The sequence below is a fragment of the Mytilus galloprovincialis genome, chromosome 4 (genome assembly GCF_965363235.1).
Source record: "Mytilus galloprovincialis chromosome 4, xbMytGall1.hap1.1, whole genome shotgun sequence".
Lineage (NCBI taxonomy): Eukaryota > Metazoa > Mollusca > Bivalvia > Mytilida > Mytilidae > Mytilus > Mytilus galloprovincialis.
In genome coordinates this window covers 48,890,954-48,915,050 of record NC_134841.1, presented here as the reverse complement: position 1 = coordinate 48,915,050, position 24,097 = coordinate 48,890,954, and the positions used below count along the sequence as shown (strand labels likewise).

Sequence of the window (24,097 nt, the reverse complement as noted above, 5' to 3'; positions counted from 1 at the left end):
TTTGACGGTAAAGAAACATCAATTCGATCACTTCTCTGTTACGGGCTGTAATTTCCTCTTTGGGCAATATTTGGGGACTAAATAGCCATTTTACTCCCTCTCCCTTTTTTAGCAATATTTTGTATAAAATAAATGTAGAATGCAGATTGTTGCCATGATTACACCAACATTATTTATTTATTTTATCCTTTTTAACCATTAGAAATAAAAAAAATCGATCGGAGATTCTGTTTCCATTCATATACGTCAGTGTACGTACGTATACATAACACAAACACGAAGCTCTATTTGTAAGAAAGCAAAGGAGGGAGGGTGGTTAAAACTATGAGTGTCAATTTTATTATTTTCCCCTATGTTTACCTTAAAAAAACAGTGAAGGCACTAGCATGGCGACAACAAAGTGGTTACGGACGGAAACACTGGCTCAAACTATCATACTGCGAGTATCATTTAGAGGTTTGATTAGGTTCTTTCCGTTTTGAATTTACCTCGAGTTCAGTATTTTTTTTATTTTACTTTTTGCTACTATATTGATTTGTATCACCAGATACAAGTGAAGATGATTTCAGTATACACATATTATTTATTCGCTTCATTTGTAAGAAAACAGTTGTTGTGAAAAGCAAAGGAGGGAGGGTGGTTAAAACTTTGAGTGTCAATTTTATTATTTTTCCCTATGTGTACCTTATTTAATTCGAAAAATAGCGAAGTCACTAGCATGGCGACAACAAAGTGGTTACGGACGGACGCACTGGTTCCAACTATTATACTGCGAGTATCATTTAGAGATTTGATTAGTCTTTCCATTTCGAATGTTCCTCGAGTTCCTCGAGCGAAGATGATTTCAGTATACACATATTATATATCCGCTTCATTGGTAAGCACAATAAAAGATTGAAGATGGTGTGCCTATTTGAATTTCATGTGCTTGTCATTCCTTTTGGCGTTTACTAATATTTTTTAACTTTTGAATATGCAATTTATAAACTTGGTATGTTTTCATCTTTTAATTTTGGTATGCTCAATATACAAATCTGATTGAAGTAACGCATTCGTACAATACATAACAGAATTAAACTAGACCGTTACGGAATTTTCATGAAATTGAATATTAAACATTTACTGTCAGTAGAATGTAACTCCATTCTTTCTATCTCTGGAAAAAAAAGTAATATGCGTTTAAAACAATCGAATCAAAATTTACAATGGTAGCTAGGCAACCACAAACCAGATGGCGTTTTGAAAAAAATCAAGAGGATGAACAATAATAATGATAACAAAAAATTAAAAAAATGCTTTCGTTTATTATAAGATTAATAGATTTTTCAATTTTGTTATTTGTCGACTGATTCAGTGAAAGCTACGTATACAAATCAACCACAACCATAAAATCTGAATCAACGGTCACTATATATGCTACTCAACTACAACGATGGACGTCAAGTTGGTTACCTATTCCCTATTCCCTATTCGTTACCTATTCCCTATTCCCTATTCGTTACCTATTCCCTATTCGTTACCTATTCGTTACCTATTCCCTATTCCCTATTCGTTACCTATTCGTTACCTATTCCCTATTCCCTATTCGTTACCTATTCGTTACCTATTCCCTATTCCCTATTCGTTACCTATTCGAACAAAATTTGGAGACTTATTGTTTTTGCTTAGTTCTTATTATTTTTATTATTCTTCTTCTTCCTCTTCTTCCTCTTCTTCTTCCGCCACTTTAAAAATGAACTTGTCCGCAGCATTTCTCCAAAACTACTTGTCAGATTTACTTAGGATTTCATAAAATGTTAGACTAATATGTCTAGGTGGGCCATCAATCGTTCATTTGTGCATTGGGGTCTATTAAGGGGTATTTTTGGGGGCAGAAAGAAGGGAGGTGTTTACTATAGAACCCTATGGGATTTTATTTTCTAAAATTTTCAAATGAATATAACTTGATAGATACATGCAGTCTTCAGAAATGATTAAAGGACAATAAAACAAATCACATGAAATATAGGGGAGTCCATGGGGGTCATCCCTACCCCTTCAATTCGAGAATATGCTTTTAACTTGTAAACGGTCCAGATCCCCACCCCTAAACCATATATATTCTTGTATGGGACAACAAAACTAATCAAATGAAATTAAATGGAAGTTCCTGGGGGTCACCCCCACCCCGTTCAATTTGAGAATGTACTATTATCTTGTAAACGGTCCAGATCCCCACCCCTAAACCATATATATTCTTGTAGGGAACAATAAAAATAATCAAATGAAATTAAATGGAAGTTCCTGGGGGTCACTCCACCCCGTTCAATTTGAGAATGTACTATTATCTTGTAAATGGTCCAGATCCCCACCCCTAAACTATATATTGTCTTGTAGGGGACAATAAAACAAATGAAATGAAATAAATGGAAAGTCCCTAGGGGGTCACCCAACCCCCTCTTGTTTGAAAACTTATAAACAGTCAACATCCCCACCCCTAAACTATATATATTCTTGTAAGGGACAATAAAAATAATCAAATGAAATTAAATGGAAGTTCCTGGGGGTCACCCCCACCCCGTTCAATTTTTGAATGTACTATTATCTTGTAAATGGTCCAGATCCCCACCCCTAAACCATATATATTCTTGTAGGGGACAATAAAACAAATGAAATGAAATAAAAGGAAAGTCCCTAGGGGGTCACCCCACCCCCTCTTGTTTGAAAACTTGTAAACGGCCAACATCCCCACCCCTAAACTATATATATTCTTGTAAGGGACAATAAAACTAATCAAATGAAATTAAATGGAAGTTCCTTGGGGTCAACCCCACCCCGTTCAATTTGAGAATGTACTATTATCTTGTAAATGGTCAACATCCCCACCCCTAAACCATATATATTCTTGTAGGGGACAATAAAACAAATACAATGAAATGTAGGTAAGGTCCTGAGGGGGTCACCACCACCCCCTCCTGTTTGAATACTTGTAAATGGTGGAGATCCCCACCAGTAAGCCATATATATTCTTGTATGGGACAAAAAAATCAAATCAAATGAACATGGGACCATATGAGTAGCGAGTTATGGAAGCTTTATTTGGGAGACTTCGTAACAGCATCCTGTTACAATTACTTCTTGTTGTTTATATAGATGAAATACCCCTATTAGCGCATATTACCCGTTCCAGCGCTCGGATAATACCCGGTTACTTATTCGTTCCTTATTCGCTTTTAATGCGCAGGGTATACGTTGCACCTTGAAATAAATCGTTTTTTAATTGTGTTCGTGTCTCTGGTGGTAACAATGTCTTCTTAGAGATGAAATGACCCTATTAGCGCGCGTGTACCCGTTCCAGCGCTCGGTTAATACCCTGTTACTTATTCGTTACCTATTCGTTACCTATTCACTTATAATACATTTGTTGTACGTTGCACCTTTTACAAAAGGATTTTCAATTGTGTTCATGTCTCTGGTGGTAACAATGTGTTTTTAGAGATGAAATGACCCTATTAGCGTGCATGTACCCGTTCCAGCGCTCGGTTAATACCCTGTTACCTATTCGTTACCTATTCGTTACCTATACACTTATCATACGTTTGTTGTACGTTGCACCTTTTAGAAAAGGATTTTCAATTGTGTCCATGTCTCTGGTGGTAACAATGTGTTCTCAGAGATGAAATGACCTTATTAGCGCGCATGTACCCGTTCCAGCGCTCGGTTAATACCTTGTTACCTATTCGTTACCTATTCGTTACCTATTCACTTATAATACGTTTGTTGTACGTTGCACCTTTTAGAAAAGGATTTTCAATTGTGTTCATGTCTCTGGTGGTAACAATATGTTCATAGAGATGATATGACCCTATTAGCGCATATGTACCCGTTCCAGCGCTCGGTTAATACCCTGTTACCTATTCATTACCTATTCGTTACTTATTCGCTTTAAATACGTTTGTTGTACGTTGCACCTTTAAGAAAAGGATTTTCACTTGTGTTCATGTCTCTGGTGGTAACAATGTGTAATTAGAGATGAAATGACCCCATTAGCGCGCATGTACTCGTTCCAGCGCTCGGTTAATACCCTGTTACCTATTCGTTACCTATTCGTTACCTATTCACTTATAATACGTTTGTTGTACGTTGCACCTTTTAGAAAAGGATTTTCAATTGTGTTCATGTCTCTGGTAGTAACAATGTGTAATTAGAGATGAAATGACCCTATAAGCGTGCATGTACCAGTTCCAGCGCTCGGTTAATACCCTGTTACCTATTCGTTACCTATTCGTTACCTCTTCCCTTATAATACGTTTGTTGTACGTTGCACCTTTTAGAAAAGGATTTTCATTTGTGTCCATGTCTCTGGTGGTAACAATGTGTTCTTAGAGATGAAATGACCCTATTACCGTGCATGTACCCGTTCCAGCGCTCGGTTAATACCCTGTTACCTATTCGTTACCTATTCACTTATAATACGTTTGTTGTACGTTGCACCTTTTAGAAAAGGATTTTCAATTGTGTTCATGTCTCTGGTGGTAACAATGTGTAATTAGAGATGAAATGACCCTATTAGCGTGCATGTACCCGTTCCAGCGCCCGGTTAATACCCTGTTACTTATTCGTTCCTTATTCGCTTTTAATGCGCGGGGTAAGTATACGTTGCACCTTGAAATAAATCGTTTTTTAATTGTGTTCATGTCTCTGGTGGTAACAATATGTTCTTAAAGACGAAATGACCCTATTAGAGCGCATGTACCCGTTCCAGCGCTCGGTTAATACCCTGTTACCTATTCGTTACCTATTCGTTACCTATTCACTTATAATACGTTTGTTGTACGTTGCACCTTTTAGAAAAGGATTTTCACTTGTGTTCATGTCTCTGGTGGTAACAATGTGTAATGAGAGATGAAATGACCCTATTAGCGTGCATGTACCCGTTCCAGCGCTCGGTTAATACCCTGTTACTTATTCGTTCCTTATTCGCTTTTAATGCGCGGGGTAAGTATACGTTGCACCTTGAAATAAATCGTTTTTTAATTGTGTTCATGTCTCTGGTAGTAACAATATGTTTTTAGAGACGAAATGACCCTATTAGAGCGCATGTACCCGTTCCAGCGCTCGGTTAATACCCTGTTACCTATTCGTTACTTATTCGTTACCTATTCACTTATATTACGTTTGTTTTACGTTGCACCTTTTAGAAAAGGATTTTCAATTGTGTCCATGTCTCTGGTGGTAACATTGTGTTTAGAGATAAAATGACCCTATTAGCGTGCATCTACCCGTTCCAGCGCTCGGTTAATACCCTGTTACTTATTTGTTACCTATTCGTTACTTATTCCATATTCCCTATGCGTTACCTATTCGTAACTTATTCCCTATTCCCTATTTGTTACCTATTCGTTACTTATTCCCTATTCCCTATGCGTTACCTATTCGTTATTTATTTTCTATTCCCTATTCTTTACCTATTCGTTACTTATTCAATTTTTGATATCCTCACCCTTTTTAATTTTTGTCGAGCCTGCAACTTTTGTTGCAGAAAGCTCGACATAGGGATAGTGATTCGGCGGCGGTGTTAGCTAACTTTTTAAAAACTTTATATTTTAGAAGGTGGAAGAACTGGATGCTTCATACTTTGTATATGGATGCCTCATATTAAGAAGTTTCTGTCAGTCACATGTCAAATGTCCTTGACCTCATTTTCATGGTTCAGTGACCACTTGAAAATAAAGTTAAGATTTTTTAGTAATGTTGAATTCTGTCTTATTTTAAGTAATAGGATAATTATATTTGGTATGTGCGTACCTTGTAAGGTCCTCATGCCCGTCAGACAGTTTTCACTTAACCTCGACCTCATTTCATGGATCAGTGAACAAGGTTAGGTTTTGGTGGTCAAGTCCATATCTCAGATACTATAAACAATAGGGCAAGTATATTCGGTGTATGGAAGGACTGTGAGGTGTCCATGTCCAACTGGCAGGTGTCATCTGACCTTGACCTTATTTTCACGGTTCAGTGGTTATAGTTAAGTTTTTGTGTTTTGGTCTCTTTTTCTCATACTTTACATAATAGATCTACTATATTTGTTGTATTGAATGATTGTAAGGTGTACAAGTCTAGCGTGCAGATGTCATCTGACCTTGACCTCATTTTCATGGTTGAGTGGTCAAAGTTAAGTTTTTGAGTTTTGGTCTTTTTATCTAATACTATATGCTATAAGTCAAATATATTTGGTGTATGGAAATATTATATGATCTGTATGTCAGTCGCGCAGGTTTTGTTTGACCTCGACCTCATTTTCACGGTTCATTGCTCAGTGTTAAGTTTTTGTGTTTGGTCTTTTTTTCTTAAACTATAAGTAAGAGGTCAACTATATTTGTTGTATGAAAGCATTGTTAGCTCTACATGTCTGTCTGGTATGTTTCATCTGACCTTGACCTCATTATCATGGTTCATTCAATTTGGTTTTTGTTATCTTGCTTAATGTTAAGTTATGTGACAGTTGTTATAAAGCTTTATACTTAAGACTATCAACATAATATCAATGATTAGTAAAGAAGGCGAGACATTTCAGCGTGTGCACTCTTGTTATAGATCTAAATTTGTTGAGGTAAAATGACCTTCTTATGACCTATTTATATGTGTTTGTGCTCAACCGATCCTGTTGCTTTATGTTAGATACTTATTTGTTTATTATTTGATTTTTATACGTTCTACCTTTTAAATGTTTTATATTCGTATGTTTGAAGATCTGGTTCTTGGTTCGAAGAGGTGAGCGCTTGTATAAAAATGAACATTTTAGAAAATGATTTTCAATTGTGTTCTTGTCTCTGGCGGTAACTATGTGTTCTTGGAGATGAAATAACCCTATTAGCGTGTATGTACCCGTTCCAGCGCTCGGTTTATACCCTGTAACTCATTCGTTCCTTAATCGCTTTCAATACGCGTGGTATACGTTGCACCTTGAAATAAAACGATTATCGATTGCTTTCATGTCTCTGGTGGTAATTATGTGTTCTATGAGTTGAAAAAAACTATTAGCGCATATGTACCCATTTCACCGCTACACTGATACCCTGTTACTTAGTCGTTCCTTATTCGCTTTTAAAACGTGTGTTATGCGTTGCACTTTAAAAAGAAATATGTTTGTGTCCCTGGTGGTAACTGTCGGTTCTTGTGGGTGAAATAACCCTATTAGAACATATGTACCCGTTTCAGCGCTCGACTGATACCCTGTTACTTATTCGTTCCTTATTCGCTTTTCATACGCGTGGTATACGTTGCACCTTGGAATAAATCGATTATCTATTGCTTTTATGTCTCTGGCGGTAATTGTGTGTTCTCTGAAGTGAAAAAACCCTATTAGCGCATATGTACCCGTTTCAGCGCAACACTGATACCCTGTTACTTATTCGTTTCTTATTCGCTTATAAAACGTGTTGTAGCGGTTAGTGCATCGGACTACTAACACAATGGTTCCTGGTTCGATTCCCGTTCGGGATGAAAATTTCAGGAACTCAATTTTCGGCTCTCCCTTGACACCATTTGCGACTATGGTCTTCAGGAAACGATGATGGTCCGTCGGAAGGGGACGATAAATGGCTGACCCGTAATAAGAGAGAGCCATATCTCTTGCACGTTGAAGACACCCTTGTAGATTTCGAAAAAGAGTAGGCTGATGCCGCTACAAGTCAGCACTCGCACCCGAAAAGTGGAAAGGGGTAAATATAAGTTGCAAAACTTGTTTCCCAATCCGCTATGAATAAATATGTTTAAATTAAAAAATAAAACGTGTGTTATGCGTTACACTTTAAAAAAAGAAATATGTTTGTGTCTTTGGTGGTAACTGTCGGTTTTTAGAGGTGAAATAACCCTAATAGAACATATGTACCCGTTTCAGCGCTCGGCTGATACCCTGTTACTTATTCGTTCCTTATTCGCTTTAAATACGCGTGGTATACGTTGCACCTTGAAATAAATCGATTATCGATTGCTTTCACGTCTCTGGTGGTAATTATGTGTTCTCTGATCTGAGTTGAAAAAACCCTACTAGCGCATATGTACCCATTTCACCGCTCAGTGATATCCTGTTACTTATTCGTTCCTTATTCGCCTTTAAAACGTGTGTAATGCGTTGCACTTTAAAAAGAAATATTTTTGTGTCTCTGGTGGTAACTGTCGGTTCTTAGAGGTGAAATAACCTTAATCGAACATATGTACCCGTTTCAGCGCTCGACTGATACCCTGTTACTTATTCGTTCCTTATTCGCTTTAAATACGCGTGCTATGCGTTGCACCTTGAAATAAGAAGTAACGAATAGGTAACAAGGTATTAGCCGAGCGCTGGAACGGGTACATACGCGCTAAAAGGGTTATTTCATCTCTAAGAACACATTGTTACCACCAGAGACATGAACACAAATAAAAATCTTTTTCTAAAAGGTGCAACGTACAACAAACGTATTATAAGCGAATAAGTAACGAATAGGTAACAGGGTATTAACCGAGCGATGGAACGGGTACATGCGCGCTAATAGGGTCATTTCATCTCTAAGAACACATTGTTACCACCAGAGACATGGACACAATTGAAAATCCTTTTCTAAAAGGTGCAACGTACAACAAACGTATTATAAGTGAATAGGTAACGAATAGGTAACAGAGTATTAACCGAGCGCTGGAACGGGTACACGCGCGCTAATAGGGTCATTTCATCTCTAAGAACACATTGTTACCACCAGAGACACGAACACAATTAAAAAACGATTTATTTCAAGGTGCAACGTATACCCTAAGCATTAAAAGCGAATAAGGAACGAATAAGTAACCGGGTATTATCCGAGCCCTGGAACGGGTAATATGCGCTAATAGGGGTATTTCATCTATAAGAACACATTATTACCACAAGAGATATGAACACAATTGAAAATCCTTTTCTAATAGGTGCAACGTACAACAAACGTATTATAAGTGAATAGGTATCGAATAGGTAACAGGGTATTAACCGAGCGATGGAACGGGTACATGCGCGCTAATAGGGTCATTTCATCTCTTAGAACACATTGTTACTACCAGAGAAATGGACACAATTGAAAATCCTTTTCTAAAAGGTGCAACGTACAACAAATGTATAATAACTGAATAGGTAACGAATAGGTAACGAATAGGTAACAGGGTATTAACCGAGCGATGGAACGGGTACATGCGCGCTAATAGGGTCATTTCATCTCTAAAAACACATTGTTACCACCAAAGACATGAACACAATTGAAAATCCTTTTCTAAAAGGTGCAACGTACAACAAATGTATTATAAGTGAATAGGTAACGAATAGGTAACAAATAGGTAACAGGGTATTTACCGAGCGCTGGAACGGGTACATGCACGCTAATAGGGTCATTTCATCTCTAATTACACATTGTTACCACCAGAGACACGAACACAATTAAAAAACGATTTATTTCAAGGTGCAACGTATACCCTGCGCATTAAAAGCGAATAAGGAACGAATAAGTAACCGGGTATTATCCGAGCGCTGGAACGGGTAATATGCGCTAATAGGGATATTTCATCTATAAGAACACATTATTACCACAAGAGACATGAACAATTGAAAATCCGTTTCTTGAAGGTGCAACGTACAACAAACGTATTAAAAGCGAATAAGTAACGAATAGGTAACGAATAGGTAACAGGGTATTAACCGAGCGCTGGAACGGGTACATGCACGCTAATAGGGTCATTTCATCTCTAATTACACATTGTTATCACCAGAGACATGAACACAAGTGAAAATCCTTTTCTAAAAGGTGCAACGTACAACAAACGTATTATAAGTGAATTATAGGTAACGAATAGGTAACGAATAGGTAACAGGGTATTAACCGAGCGCTGGAACGGGTACATGCGCTCTAATAGGGTCATTTCGCCTCTAAGAACATATTGTTACCACCAGAGACATGAACACAATTAAAAAACGATTTATTTCAAGGTGCAACGTATACTTACCCCGCGCATTAAAAGCGAATAAGGAACGAATAAGTAACAGGGTATTATCCGAGCGCTGGAACGGGTACATACGCGCTAATAGGGAGATTTCATCTATAAGAACACATTATTACCACCAGAGATATGAACACAATTGAAAATCCTTTTCTAAAAGGTGCAACGTACAACAAACGTATTAAAAGCGAATAAGTAACGAATATTTAACAGGGTATTATCCGAGCCCTGGAACGGGTACATATGCGCTTATAGAGTTATATCACCTCTAAGAACCCAAATCTACCACCAGAGACAACAAAACAATTGAAAATCATGTTTTAAAAGGTGCAACGTATGATACACGAATTATAAGCGAATTATAAGCGAGTGATGGAACGAATTAAACAAGGTAATAGCATGCTCCGAAACGATGTACACCCTGCTAACATGTTTAACCCCACCACATTATGTTAGTATTTGCCTGTCCCTAGACAAGAGCCTGAAATTAAGTAGTTATCGTTTGTTTTTGTGTTACATATTTGTTTTCCGTTTATTTTTTTGTATATGAAATACGGCCGTTAGTTTTGTTGTTTGAATTGTTTGAAATTGTCATATCTGGGCCTTTTATAGGTGACTACACGGTTTGGGCTATGCTCATTGTTGTAGGCCGTACATTGACCTATAGTTGATAGTTTTTGTGTCATTTTGGTCTATTGTGGGTTGTTGTCTCATTGGCAATCTTACCACATCTTTTTTTTTTCGAACCAAGATCCATCTTCAAACATACGGACATAAAGCAGTTAAAAGGTAGAACGTATAAAAATCAAATAAGGAACAAATGAGTATCGAACATAAAGTAAAAGGATCGGTTGAGCACAAACACATATAAATAGGTCATAAAAAGATCATTTTACCTCAACAAATTTAGAACTATTACCAGATATAAGAGTATAAACAACAAGAAGTAATTGTAACAGGATGCTGTAACGAAGTCTCCCAAACAAAGCTCCCATAACTCGCTATTCATATGGTCCCATGTTCATTTGATTTGATTTTTTGTCCCATACAAGAATATATATGGCTTACTGGTGGGGATCTCCACCATTTACAAGTATTCAAACAGGAGGGGGTGGTGGTGACCCCCAGGGACTTTACCTACATTTCATTTTATTTGTTTTATTGTCCCCTACAAGAATATATATGGTTTAGGGGTGGGGATGTTGACCGTTTACAAGTTTTCAAACAAGAGGGGGTGGGATGACCCCCTCAGGACTTCCCTTTTATCTCATTTTATTTGTTTTATTGTCCCCTACAAGAACATATATGGTTGAGGGGTGGGGATCTGGACCATTTACACGATAATAGTACATTCTCAAATTGAACGGGGTGGGGTTGACCCCAAGGAACTTCCATTTAATTTCATTTGATTAGTTTTATTGTCCCTTACAAGAATATATATAGTTTAGGGGTGGGGATGTTGACCGTTTACAAGTTTTCAAACAAAAGGGGGGGGGTGACCCCCTAGGGACTTTCCTTTTATTTCATTTCATTTGTTTTATTGTCCCCTACAAGAATATATATGGTTTAGTGGTGGGGATCTGGACCATTACCAAGATAATAGTACATTTAAAAATTGAACGGGGTGGGGGTGACCCCAAGGAACTTCCATTTAATTTTATTTGATTATTTTTTATTGTCCCCTACAAGAATATATATGGTTTAGGGGTGGGGATCTGGACCGTTTACAAGATAATACCACATTCTAAAATTGAGCGGGGTGGGGATGACCCCCAGGGACTTCCATTTAATTTCATTTGATTTGTTTTATCGTCCTTTTCAAGAATATATATGGTTTAGGGGTGGGGATCTGAACCGTTTACAAGATAATAGTACATTCTCAAATTGAACGGGGTGGGGGTGACCCCCAGGAACTTTTATTTAATTTCATTTGATTAGTTTTATTGTCCCATACAAGAATATATATGGTTTAGGGGTGGGGATCTGGACCGTTTACAAGTTAAAAGCATATTCTCGAATTGAAAGGGGTAGGTATGACCCCCATGGACTCCCCTATATTTCATGTGATTTGTTTTATTGTCCTTTAATCATTTCTGTAGACTGCATGTATCTATCAAGTTATATTCATTTGAAAATTTTAGAAAATAAAATCCCATAGGGTTCTATAGTAAACCCCTCCCTTCTTTCTGCCCCCGCCCCCCCAAAAAATACCCCTTAATAGACCCCAATGCACAAATGAACGATTGATGGCTCACCTAGACATATTAGTCTAACATTTTATGAAACCCTAAGTAAATCTGACAAGTAGTTTTGGAGAAATGCTGCGGACAAGTTCATTTTTAAAGTGGCGGAAGAAGAAGAGGAAGAAGAGGAAGAAGAAGAATAATAAAAATAATAAGAACTGAGCAAAAACAATAAGTCTCCAAACTTTGTTCGAATAGGTAACGAATAGGGAATAGGGAATAGGTAACGAATAGGTAACGAATAGGGAATAGGGAATAGGTAACGAATAGGTAACGAATAGGGAATAGGGAATAGGTAACGAATAGGTAACGAATAGGGAATAGGGAATAGGTAACGAATAGGGAATAGGGAATAGGTAACCAACTTGACGTCCATACTACACCGATACAAATCAGTGACAAAAGTTACCAAATAAATGAATTACAAACATAAAAAAATAATCAGTCGTAAAAGTTACTTCATAAATCATTCACAATAACACTGATCGAATGAGTGGTAACTACACTTTATATACAAATCAATAAAATAAACTGGTTCATTGGAAAGTATAATAAAAGTTAATCACGATCCCTTGTGGTGCGATAGGCAGCGTAAGCTGCCCCACCACCGATGGCCTTCCCTGTCAATCCAATAGCCCCCGTTGCCCCTATGGACTGAGCAATTGCAACAACGCTCCCGGTGGCGACAGGTGCAGAGGCTGACATCGCAGCTGCTCCCAATGAGCCTGCTGCAATTCATGTAGCAGTAAAACCTGCCGCTCCAAGTGCCGCTGGTATAACAAACGGTGCAGCTACAACACCAGCCGCTCCTGCTAAAAACTCTCCAAAGGTCAAAGCTACAATGTAAAAAATGATATCATCATTTTGTTATTGTTTTATCAATGAGTATCCTACAAACTAATTTGGAAAAAGAAGTGATTGGACAAGTTTAAAATCTGACAAATCTTTTTTTGTGTGAGTTTATATAACTGTTTTTGAGTTGTTTCTATGACAGACACACCCAGATACATCGGTGTATAAAACATACGTCTTTGCTAAATGTGACATCATTTTTTATAAACAGCTTCTTTTAAATTTGATATACTGTACACCAACTAAATTTTGCGATCAATTTATCAGAAAAATAATGCGAATTTATATATCGTCGCGAATAAAATTATTTAAAACGTGGACCTTTCCTTTTCAACGACTTCAAACAAACAAAAATCGCAAACTTGATCTGAAAATCGGGTTTTATATTTCATCATCAAATTGTATACATGTATACATGTATCTCCATTTATGAGCTTAATAGGTCTTGAAATTCACAAATCCATATACCGCATTTTGAGTTCTTCCAAAAAATGTTATATAATGAAATAGATTTCAAAACTATCAATAATAAAATAAAAGTAACTGCACAAAACTGAGAGGCCTTCTACATATTGAAAAACATTGTCAACTTTCAAGTAATCGGTCTTTGCATAATTGGGTGAAAAAATAAAATAACAAAAATATCGAACTCAAAGGAAAAATTGAAAACAGAAAGTCCCCTAAGGACCCTTCCTAATGATAAAATCAAACGTGTGAGCGAAAAATAAGAATTGCCTGAAATCTGACGTTCAAATATCTGAACTCAGAGATCTGCAACGACTAGCCGGAAATTGATAGTAAAATCGAAAGGGAGTTATATACGGTTTAATCAGTTTTGACCAATAATACTTTGCATGACGATCATTTATATACCAATGCCTTCTTTTTTTTTTTTAAATCTAATTAAACATACCATGACAAACTGGAGTAGTTAACAGCAAGATACACACACACACATGGGAATTTTCTTTGCCATTCTGAAAATAATGAACCTGAAAGATTATTTAAACAGTTATATATTTACCTGCTGCATATTTATCAAGTGCGTACGACCTATGCAAGATAACTTTAATTTAGTAACATATTCTTTCAATATTATTCTTTTTGTAAAAATATTTCCTTTCTCCCGATAAACTGTATACCTAACAACAAAATTATTTTCATTTACATGTACCTGTGTAAAATATTATTGCTATGGCGGTTTATTGGTTTTTTTTCTAAAATTGTTTAACATTTCACAGCGGTATAATACTATTTAATACTTAAAAAGTAAAATCACAAAAATACTGAACTTAGAGGAAAATCAATTCGGAAAGTCCATAATCACATGGCAAAATCAAATAACAAAACGCATAATAAACGAATGGACAATAACTGTCATATTCCTGACTTGGTACAGGCATTTTCAAATGTAGGAAATGGTGGAATAAACCTGGTTTTATAGCGCTAACCTATAGATCCCTTAATTTATTGATTTTTTGTTTACATTGTGTCATAGATCAAATCTATTCGTTCAGTGTATGTTCACTTGTAATAAAATGTCTTTTGATTGAGTTAAGCCATTTCAATTGATATTTTATAGTGTGTCTTTCTTTGTTTCTAGTTTTGTAGTTTTTTTTGTAATTATTTTATTTTTGAAGATGAAACATGTGAAATTACATAATACAGTATTAGACACAAGTATAAAAAGTTAAATAACACTTGTATGGTCAATTAAATCATAATGGTATAATAAGATATAAATATTACAATTGATTTTGTTAATTTAATGCTGCTTCTAACAATTGCCACTTCTGATCCAATTTTATTTTTTGTGTAGGGGTTAAGAAACATACAGAGTATTTTTCTATTTTGATCCAATACTTTAGATATTCTATCCCACCATATTTTGTGGGCAATACGCTCTTACATCTACATTTGTATATATAGTATTTAAGTAACAACAAAATATTATTAACTGTTTTACTGTTGACAAAATCCTCAGACACACCTAAAATGACCTCTTTTGCACTAAAAGGCAAGAAGATGTCATAATTTCTAATCCAATCTATAATGGAAAACCAGAAGTTTTTTGTTACATTACATTCCCAAAAAATGTGAAAAATATTTTCTCTAACTTCTGAACAAAATGTACAAAGTTCAGTTTCTTTTAATTTACATTTATATAAAAAGGAATTACATGGTAAAATTCTATGAACAATCTTAAATTGAAAATTTTGTAAAAACGAATTTCTTGTTATAATGAAGGGCATGGAATAAATAGCATTCCAATCTTCAATCTGTATATTTAAGTCTATTTCCCATTTGTTACGGGAAGATAGTGATAATACTTTATTATCCTCCAGAAATAAATTATAGAAAAATTTACAAGATTTTGGTTCTTTTTTAACTTTATCTACTAATTTATTTTCAATATTATCAAGTTTAGAACTACCTTCTATCCTACTTTTCTATCTATTTGGAATAGCACTTAAAATACCATAAAACTCTACAAAATTAGTCTTGATATTATACTTTTTCTCAAATTCTTCATATGAGAATAATGTATTATTATCCGACACCAGATCATTGATAAAAATATACAATTTTCAATATATTTACCCTTCAAAATCATCTTGCCATCCATTTTGATGTTTGGATTTAGCCATATGGACTGGGCCAGAATATCGGTATTGTTTTCAACTTTCAACTTATTTTTCAATTTTGACAAATTTACCAGGATATCATGCCAAAAGGGATTGACTTTTTTTGCTAAATAAAGCAATCCTTCCTTACTTAAATGTAAAATTTTGTCCCCCCCAAATTTTTGTATATAACTAAGCAGCAAAACTTTCCAAGGAGAATAATTTTGGGGGTCTAGTAATTTATACAGCCAAGACATTTTTACACTATAACAAAAATAGTAAATATTAGGCATCTTAAGACCGCCATCACAGTGTTCGGACATAACCACTGTTCTTTTCACTTTATCTGGTTTTCCTTTCCATAAAAAATTGAAAAATATATTTTGAATCTCCTTCAAAACCCCATCTGGGGGGTTAGGAAGGACAGTCAGAACTTGAACCAAAATGGGAAGTGCTAAAGTTTTAATAACAACCACCCTCCCAATATATGTTAGTTCTCTATAAGCCCAAGTATTAAGAAGTGACTTGATACTGTTTATCTTGGCTGTAAAATTACATAGAGTCTTATCCCTTTTAGCAAGCTCAAACCATATACCTAATAGTTTGAACCTCCCAGAAAGGTTCCAAACAAGATTTTTTTCTGGCAAAAGTTTTTCCATACTACCGTTTTTTGACCCAATCCATATGGCTTCAGTTTTGTCAACATTACACCTAAGTCCAGCACATTCTGAAAATTTATCAAACAAATTGAGGCATTCATTTAGAGACTTTTGGTCACCATCCAGGACTAGGGAAGAATCATCAGCATACTGACTCAATAAAAATTCAGAGTCATTAATTGATACCCCAGCAACATCAGGGTCATTTTTAATAGCTGCACTAAGTAGTTCCAAAACTAATATAAATAAATAAGGAGACAGAGGATCCCCTTGACGAACCCCTCTTTTCAATGAAAATAATTCTGAAATATATCCGTTGTTTAACACTGCACTAGAGGCATCACAGTAGCATGCCTTAATCCAACTTATAAATGTATGGTCAAAGCCATAAAACTGCAAAGCCTCTAGTATAAAAGACCATTCGACCGTGTCGAAAGCTTTTTCAAAATCGACTAAAAGTAAAAGTCCAGGAATGTCGTCTTCCTCCATCTTTTCCATCAGATCATAAATAAATCTAGTACAATCGCCTATATACCTACCTTTAAGAAATCCTTTTTGTGTTTGACTAATTATATTTACCAGCACCTTTTTTAGTCTATTTGCTAAACTTGCTGTAGCTATCTTATAGTCTACACACAAAAGTGTGATAGGTCGCCAGTTCTTTAAATAAAATTTTGACTTACCCTCCTTTGGTATACAAGTAATGAGTCCCTGCCTTTGTGTGATTGAGAACTTTCCATATTCTAAAGCCTCATTTAAACATCTTACCAGTGGTATTTTAATATCATTCCAAAAGAATTTATAAAACTCAACAGTAAATCCATCTATACCAGGTGATTTGGAGTTCTTCATAAGTTTAAGAGAAGACAAACATTCTTGCATTGTTAAAGGTCCCCCACAGGAACCCACCTCTTCCTCATTCGGTTTTGTAATAAAAGGATTATCATGTTGAAGAAATGTGTCCCTGTGAGTTTTCAGTAACAATGGTTTACAACTAGTATATAATTTTTTATAAAACTGTTTTTGTTCATTTCTAATAGTAATGGGATCTGTTATCTCAGTCTCGTCCTCCAAAATAAGTTTAGGAATAATTTTTTCTGTGTAATGTTTTTTTTCCAAATTACAAAAATAGTTACTTCCCTTCTCCCCCTCTACTTGCCATCTTGCCTTAGCTCTTGTTATTATCCCTTTTACATTTTTTTCCCTCAATATTTTTAATTCTAGTTCGATCCCTTCCCTTTCTTGGTATACTGATGGCAAGTTATTCTCCAAAAGTTTTTCATCTAATAATGATATCTTATATAGTAATTCTTTTTCTTTTTTATTTCCTTCTTTTTTCTGGAAAGACGAAAATGAGATTGCAGATCCACGGACTTTCATCTTAATCATATCCCATAAAAGCTGATAGCTTATATTAAACTGTTTATCCTCTGTCTCAATATCCATAGATGGATCAGACTCGTATTCTTCAATGACAGTTTTGATGTCCCCTTTTACTTTATCAATAAATTCAGTTTCCCTCAAAAGACTGTTATTAAATTTCCATGTACCCTTCCCTCTTATCTGACTAGAAAACCTTAAATTAATCAATACAGGAGAATGATCTGATCTATAACTTATCCCTATATCTGATGAAACTACAAATGCTTCTATATCCGAGGTAATCATGAAATAGTCCAAACGACTTTGTTTGTGATTTGGACCCCGCCATGAGTACCTATTATCAAAAGGGTGCTGCTGGCGCCATATATCTAATAAATCTAGTTCATGCATAACCTCATGAATCTTGGCTTTTGACTGGGGGTTATTTTCATTTCTATAATGTAATGTGTCCATGTCATAATCTTGAACAACATTCCAATCTCCCGCTACTACAATTGACGAATTGCCATAGTGGGATATTTTGTGTTTTATGTTCTCAAAAAAGACTGGGTCATCATTATTCGGTCCATATATAGCTGCCAAAGTTATACGGTAGTCCTGAATGGTGATATCTAGTATAATAAAATTATCCATCAGGTCTATAGTTTCCTCATGGATCTTGAATTCAAAAGTATTTTTGAAAAGAATAGCTACCCCTCTACTTTTACTAGAATAAGAACTAAATTTCCCCACATATCCCCATTCATGAAGCCATTGTTTTTCTTTTTCAGATGTGCTATGGGTGTCTACTAATATAGTTATATCATATAAGTCCTTATATTTTGTAAATATATCAATTCTTTTGACTGTTTCTGATAAACCCCTGCAGTTTACGCTACCAATAGTTATAGTCGACATAATATAATAAAGTGTTTAAAAATGAGTAGCATAAATAATATAAATATCTACAAGCACAATATATCAAAGCAGCATCAACAAAATATACACATATGCATCTATAATACGTAAAAGTTGTTTCACAATGTTTCAATTTTTTACTTAAAGTTACCCCCACCCCCCAAAGATTTTTTGTCGAAAGCACCATGCTATAAATAGAATGAGCAATTACTTTTGTGCTAAAATAGAAATAAAAAATATATCATAAAAGTTCTGTAAATCTCCAATTTTTTTGTTTTTCAATTTGCTCGTTTTAAATTTTAAATTTGTATCGTTTGTATAAAGGAGCAGATAGACAAACTAAGATGAATTAATAATAATAAACATCATAATGGAAAAACTGAAGAAAAAAGTAAGTGAAGAAAAACAAACAACACAGAATATTTAACAACACATAAACATGATAAACTTGTTTTCACACAATGTAAACAAAACACATATAAACATATACACACATGTGCCCCCACATACATTTGCTGAAACCAGAACATACATCTATACATGTACATGTACATGCATATATATATATAAAAATATTGCTGACTCCATCTTAACTGTATATGCAAGTCTCCAATTTTTTAGTTATCGAGAATCAAAAACAGGTACATGTACTATAACATTGATTGTCTTATAATAGAGTACTTTCAAGTTTTAAATGGATAGCGGGAATCATAGGTTTCCTGCCTGAATTTTTAAGCGGCACAGATTTACGACATTTCCATGAACATGTACATGTACATTCTCTTTATTTTGCATAAAATATTGTAAGAAGAGTGCCAATTTTTAAGTATGAGCATACCCAGATTTCACGAATCTGTATAAAGAAGTTATTTTTGCATACACATAAAAGATGATCCGTAATTTTAATAATGAACTATCTAAAAGTACATGTGAACCCATGACCTATCACCTTTCACCATGTTGAAGTTGTAGCTACATGTACTAGTTCAAATGGGAATTATAAGGTTAAAAAACCTTTGAACTGCATTTACACATATACTTATAGTCAGAACTGATTTACCTCTATTTGTTATTAATTACAATGTTATCCTGCTTGTGTACTGTTTATTTTGCTCACTATTTGGAAAGGGAAAAAGAATTCTGTTTGGAGAAAGCCTGTTTCAAATAAATTGCATGCTAGTATGTTTATGCATACATATAAGGTTTATCTCTAACTGGTTCATAATTCCATGTTATCAGACTAGTTTTATCAAAGTATCTAAACGGACCAAGAAAACACAAGTAATAGTGTTCGTTTTTAAGTTTAGATCTTGTCGTGTAGAGTAATTAAGATTTTACTTATATTTCATAGAATACGCAATATTGGGTGCACTTTTGCATATCAGTGTAGTGCCATTTAAGTTTTTGAGTTAATAATCACAGTAAAAAACGATTAATTCCTACCAATAATCTTTATAAAGTGTATTTTCAATGTGTGTTTTGATAAAAAATAAATTAAATTCAGATAATTCTGGCTACAATACAAATATTCATACTTTCAACTCTTATGTTAAATCAATATTCAATAGGAAAAAAACAAAAATACTATAGGAATAACAACAAAAAACTAGTAACAACTTTAAATAGCTTGAAGTGAATGAACATCAAATATTAAATGGACATTACGAATCTAAAATATTCTATGATTTGAGTTTCTGCCTTATGTTGTCATAAATGTCAAAACGATGTCGTTCTCCATTATTGTCAGTGCCATATATGTGTCCGTTGAAATACCACGCACTGGTAACATCCTCATGTAGGTATAACCGATTAAGAAGTCCTTGGTTTAATCTTGTGACATCATCAGAAATCCGAACTTCCAGCTTCTCGTTGATTAGTTTTCTATTTCGGAGTAAAGCAATTTTAGATTCCATGTGGAGAAATTTTACTAGAATTGGCATAGGTTTGCCCGGTTTTCCCGGAATCCTGTGTGCTGCTACAATTTCTGATGGGTCAATTTTAACGTCCAGTTTACCTATCTCATTAAGAAAATTATGAGGCAATTTTTCCCCCCTTTTTTCTGGAAAGTCAAATATTTTAACGTTTTTCTTCCTTGAATATTGTTCATTCCAATAAGATAATTGCATTGCATCAGTTGCTCGCCTACCCGTATTTTCAATTTCTTCTTTCAGTAGTCTGTTTTCTTTATGAAGGCTTGCGTTTTTTTCTAAAATGTTTGCATTGTCAAATTCTACGCTATCAATTCTTGCACTTAGCCTAGATACCTCTGATTTAAAGTGTTGTTCTACTTTCTCTTGGTTAGTTTGAATGTCGACCATCATTTCTTTTTTTAATTCTTTTTTCATCTCTTTTTTCATTTGGGTAAGTAAGCTTGTTACAGTTTTTGTGACTATCAATTTAACATCTTCTTTTTTCAATATGTTTTTCATGGAATTTCTTATTTCATTTAATTCTGTTTCAATGCATAGACTGTGATCTCCATCGCTAGATAGACATGTATGCGGGCGTTTTGCAGATTTTGGTTTTGCGGGTGTTGAGTCACTAAATACAGAATCGTCATTTTCCTGTGTGGCAGATAGTTTGCCAACATTAGCTGTCGATACAAAGCTTGTAATTTGCTGTTGTAGTGCCATTATCGGAGGACGGAAAATGTTAATGTATAAATACTATAATATACAATATAGATATATGGCTTTGTTTTGTTTTTGTTTACAAAGTTGTGTAGTTAGTAAAACCTCCCACTTGTATGACAGTTATTCATTATTGTTTTTATATTGACATAATGGGATGAACAACCCTAACAAACATAGTACTAGGTTAAATGTTTCAATCATATCATTATCGATTAATTATTTAAAATCATCAAACATCGAAAATATAGAAATAAACTTATTAGTAGGCATGTATCACTGTTTACAGACCTAGTGTATATAAGCTACAAATGTTAGACTTTTGTGTTTATTTGGAAGTACTTAACATGTATAAGAGAGCTGCAAAATGTAATTTTAAGTAAAGTGGACCTTTATCTCGCCTATATTTCTCTTGAAAGGAGAGAAATGTAACACAATGACCCAATAAATAAATAGTATTGATTTTTTTTTAAAATCAACATATAAAGCGCGTAGGGCAAATGAAATGAATTCAATACGAATATTTAAGTATGGATATTAATTGCTTATGAGGTAGCATCTATTCTTGGATATTTTTTGGGGTACTCTTGGAATGTTCATTTTATCAATATCTATATAAAACACGGTTTATAAAGTATTCCGTCGTAGATACAGAATCTTTATGGATAGCATTGCATACCAAATCCCTACAAATTAGATAATTACCGGTTTGCAAAAACACCGGTAATGATAACAAAATTTTGATGAAGATATAAAAACTTACCTTTGATATGTTTTGAATGACCACACTATATAGTAAGCTGGACCCCTGTAGTTGTTTCGAACCTATCTATATTTGTGTCGAAGTATCAATCAGAGGGTGGCCAGTTAAGACTATATAGCAGTTAAGCGTCCAATGAAAAGCAAACACGTTGACTCATTATATTTAACATTGACAAAACATAACCTCGGTGGATTTTTGTATTTATAATTTTTGGTAATGTTTATTTATAAATATCTTTAAGTTAAATGAAAAATGAACTCAGTGAGTGACAATTTAATTGTTCCAAATATAATAAACAAAGAACATTCCAGCGGCTTTTTTTTTAAATTTAAATGTTTTAAAGTTGAAAACCGGTGCATATTGTTTTTAAAACCTGTATTATCCGAATGATTTCATAAGATTTTTTTGGTTCAGAATGTATTCAATCAATCTTTTTCTATTTCTTCCGACTAAGGTCTACAAACGAATAATCATAATAATGTTTTATCTTATCTTTACGATATGTCATTTAGTTTGAAATCATTTCAAGTGCAATAAAACCATGGAGAGAAAAACTTAGGCCTTTCAAAAGCAAAATATCTACACTCAGTCTGCTTTAAATATCATACCGCTTAATTCTTCTCTGAAAAATCAGTCCCTCTCAAGTAGACGTGATTTTTTTTCCCTTTTTACAATGGAAAATATTCTCACTCATTCAGTATGATGTTTTACTATTATTTAAAATATTAAAAGATAGGCGAAAGTTACCACAGGGACGCTCAAACTTACAAGTCGAAAATAAACTGACAACGCCATGACTAAAAACACAAAAAAACACCAAGAAGACTAAAAGAACAAACAGACAAAAAGACAAACAAAAGTACACAAAACACAACATATAAACTAAAGGTGATGACAGCACAAAGTTGCAACTGCGATATTTACGAAAAGCATTAATGATATTATATTAATCCAGCCGGTTACGCATAATGTTGGAGCATACTATATGTTAGAACATCTTAGAGAGAATGAGTAGCTCAAATGTACAAACGCTGTTGTCCATTCATCAGGTATTCAGCTGGTATTGATGATTGTTGTAAAATTAGCGAATAATGATAAAATACTTAGGTGCTAATTCCTTATATATTTTTAGACATTCTATGGCTTATCATAGAACGACATTTAGCTAATAGTTTGAATATATGTTTTAATAGTAATGACCTTCTTAATACTACACAGTCAGGTTTCAGACCTAAACATTCGTGCACTACTGCACTTACTAAACTAGTAGATGAATGGTTAGAAAATATAGATAATGGAGAAATAAATGGAGTTAAATTTTTAAATTTAAAGAAAGCTTTTGATCTGGTTAATCATATAATTTTATTGAAAAAACTTAAATATTATTATGCTTTAAATTGCACACTAGACTGGTTTAAGTCATACTTGTTTAAACGAAGCCAACAAGTTAAGGTCAATAACGCCATGCCTACTACTAAGTACATAAAAACTGGTGTACCACAAGGCTCTATCCTAGGGCCTCTATTATTTATTTTATATATCAATGATTTACCATTTAACATAGAACATTCATAAATAGATTTATATGCAGATGATTCTACATTACATAGTAAAGGTAATGATGTACTTCAGTTAACTTCTAACCTTCAAAATGATATTCATGTAATTGAAAACTGGTGCTCGCAAAATTGTATGAAATTAAATGCCAAAAAGTGTAAATCAATGAGTATTCGTTCAAAACAAAGGCTTTGTTCAACTGGAAATAGTTTAGATATCAATATTTCAAATGAACAAATAGAGACTGTAGTTTGTGAAAAACTTCTTGGTTTATATAATGACAAAAACCTAAATTGGAATGAGCAAATTGATAAAATGTCATGTACAATATCAAATAGAATCAATTTATTACAAAAGATAAATAAACATTTACCTATGCATATTATACGTATTATCTATTTTAATGCTTACATTCTGCCATTATATGATTACTGTTGAGATATATCCGATATCATTTGTGAAACGGTTATTCCATAACGGTCAACCAACTTGTGATGGCGTCCGT

General features: G+C 34.3%; 1 long non-coding RNA gene across 1 annotated transcript; it reads right to left on the bottom strand.

Annotated features, from left to right (window-relative positions):
* Nucleotides 1-12,632: 12,632 nt before the first annotated feature.
* Nucleotides 12,633-22,147, bottom strand: LOC143072329 (uncharacterized). The gene is made up of 3 exons (XR_012977139.1): nucleotides 22,036-22,147; nucleotides 13,993-14,056; nucleotides 12,633-13,063 (listed from the first exon to the last, which is right to left on the bottom strand). It is a non-coding gene; the product is annotated as an uncharacterized LOC143072329 (long non-coding RNA).
* Nucleotides 22,148-24,097: the final 1,950 nt, after the last annotated feature.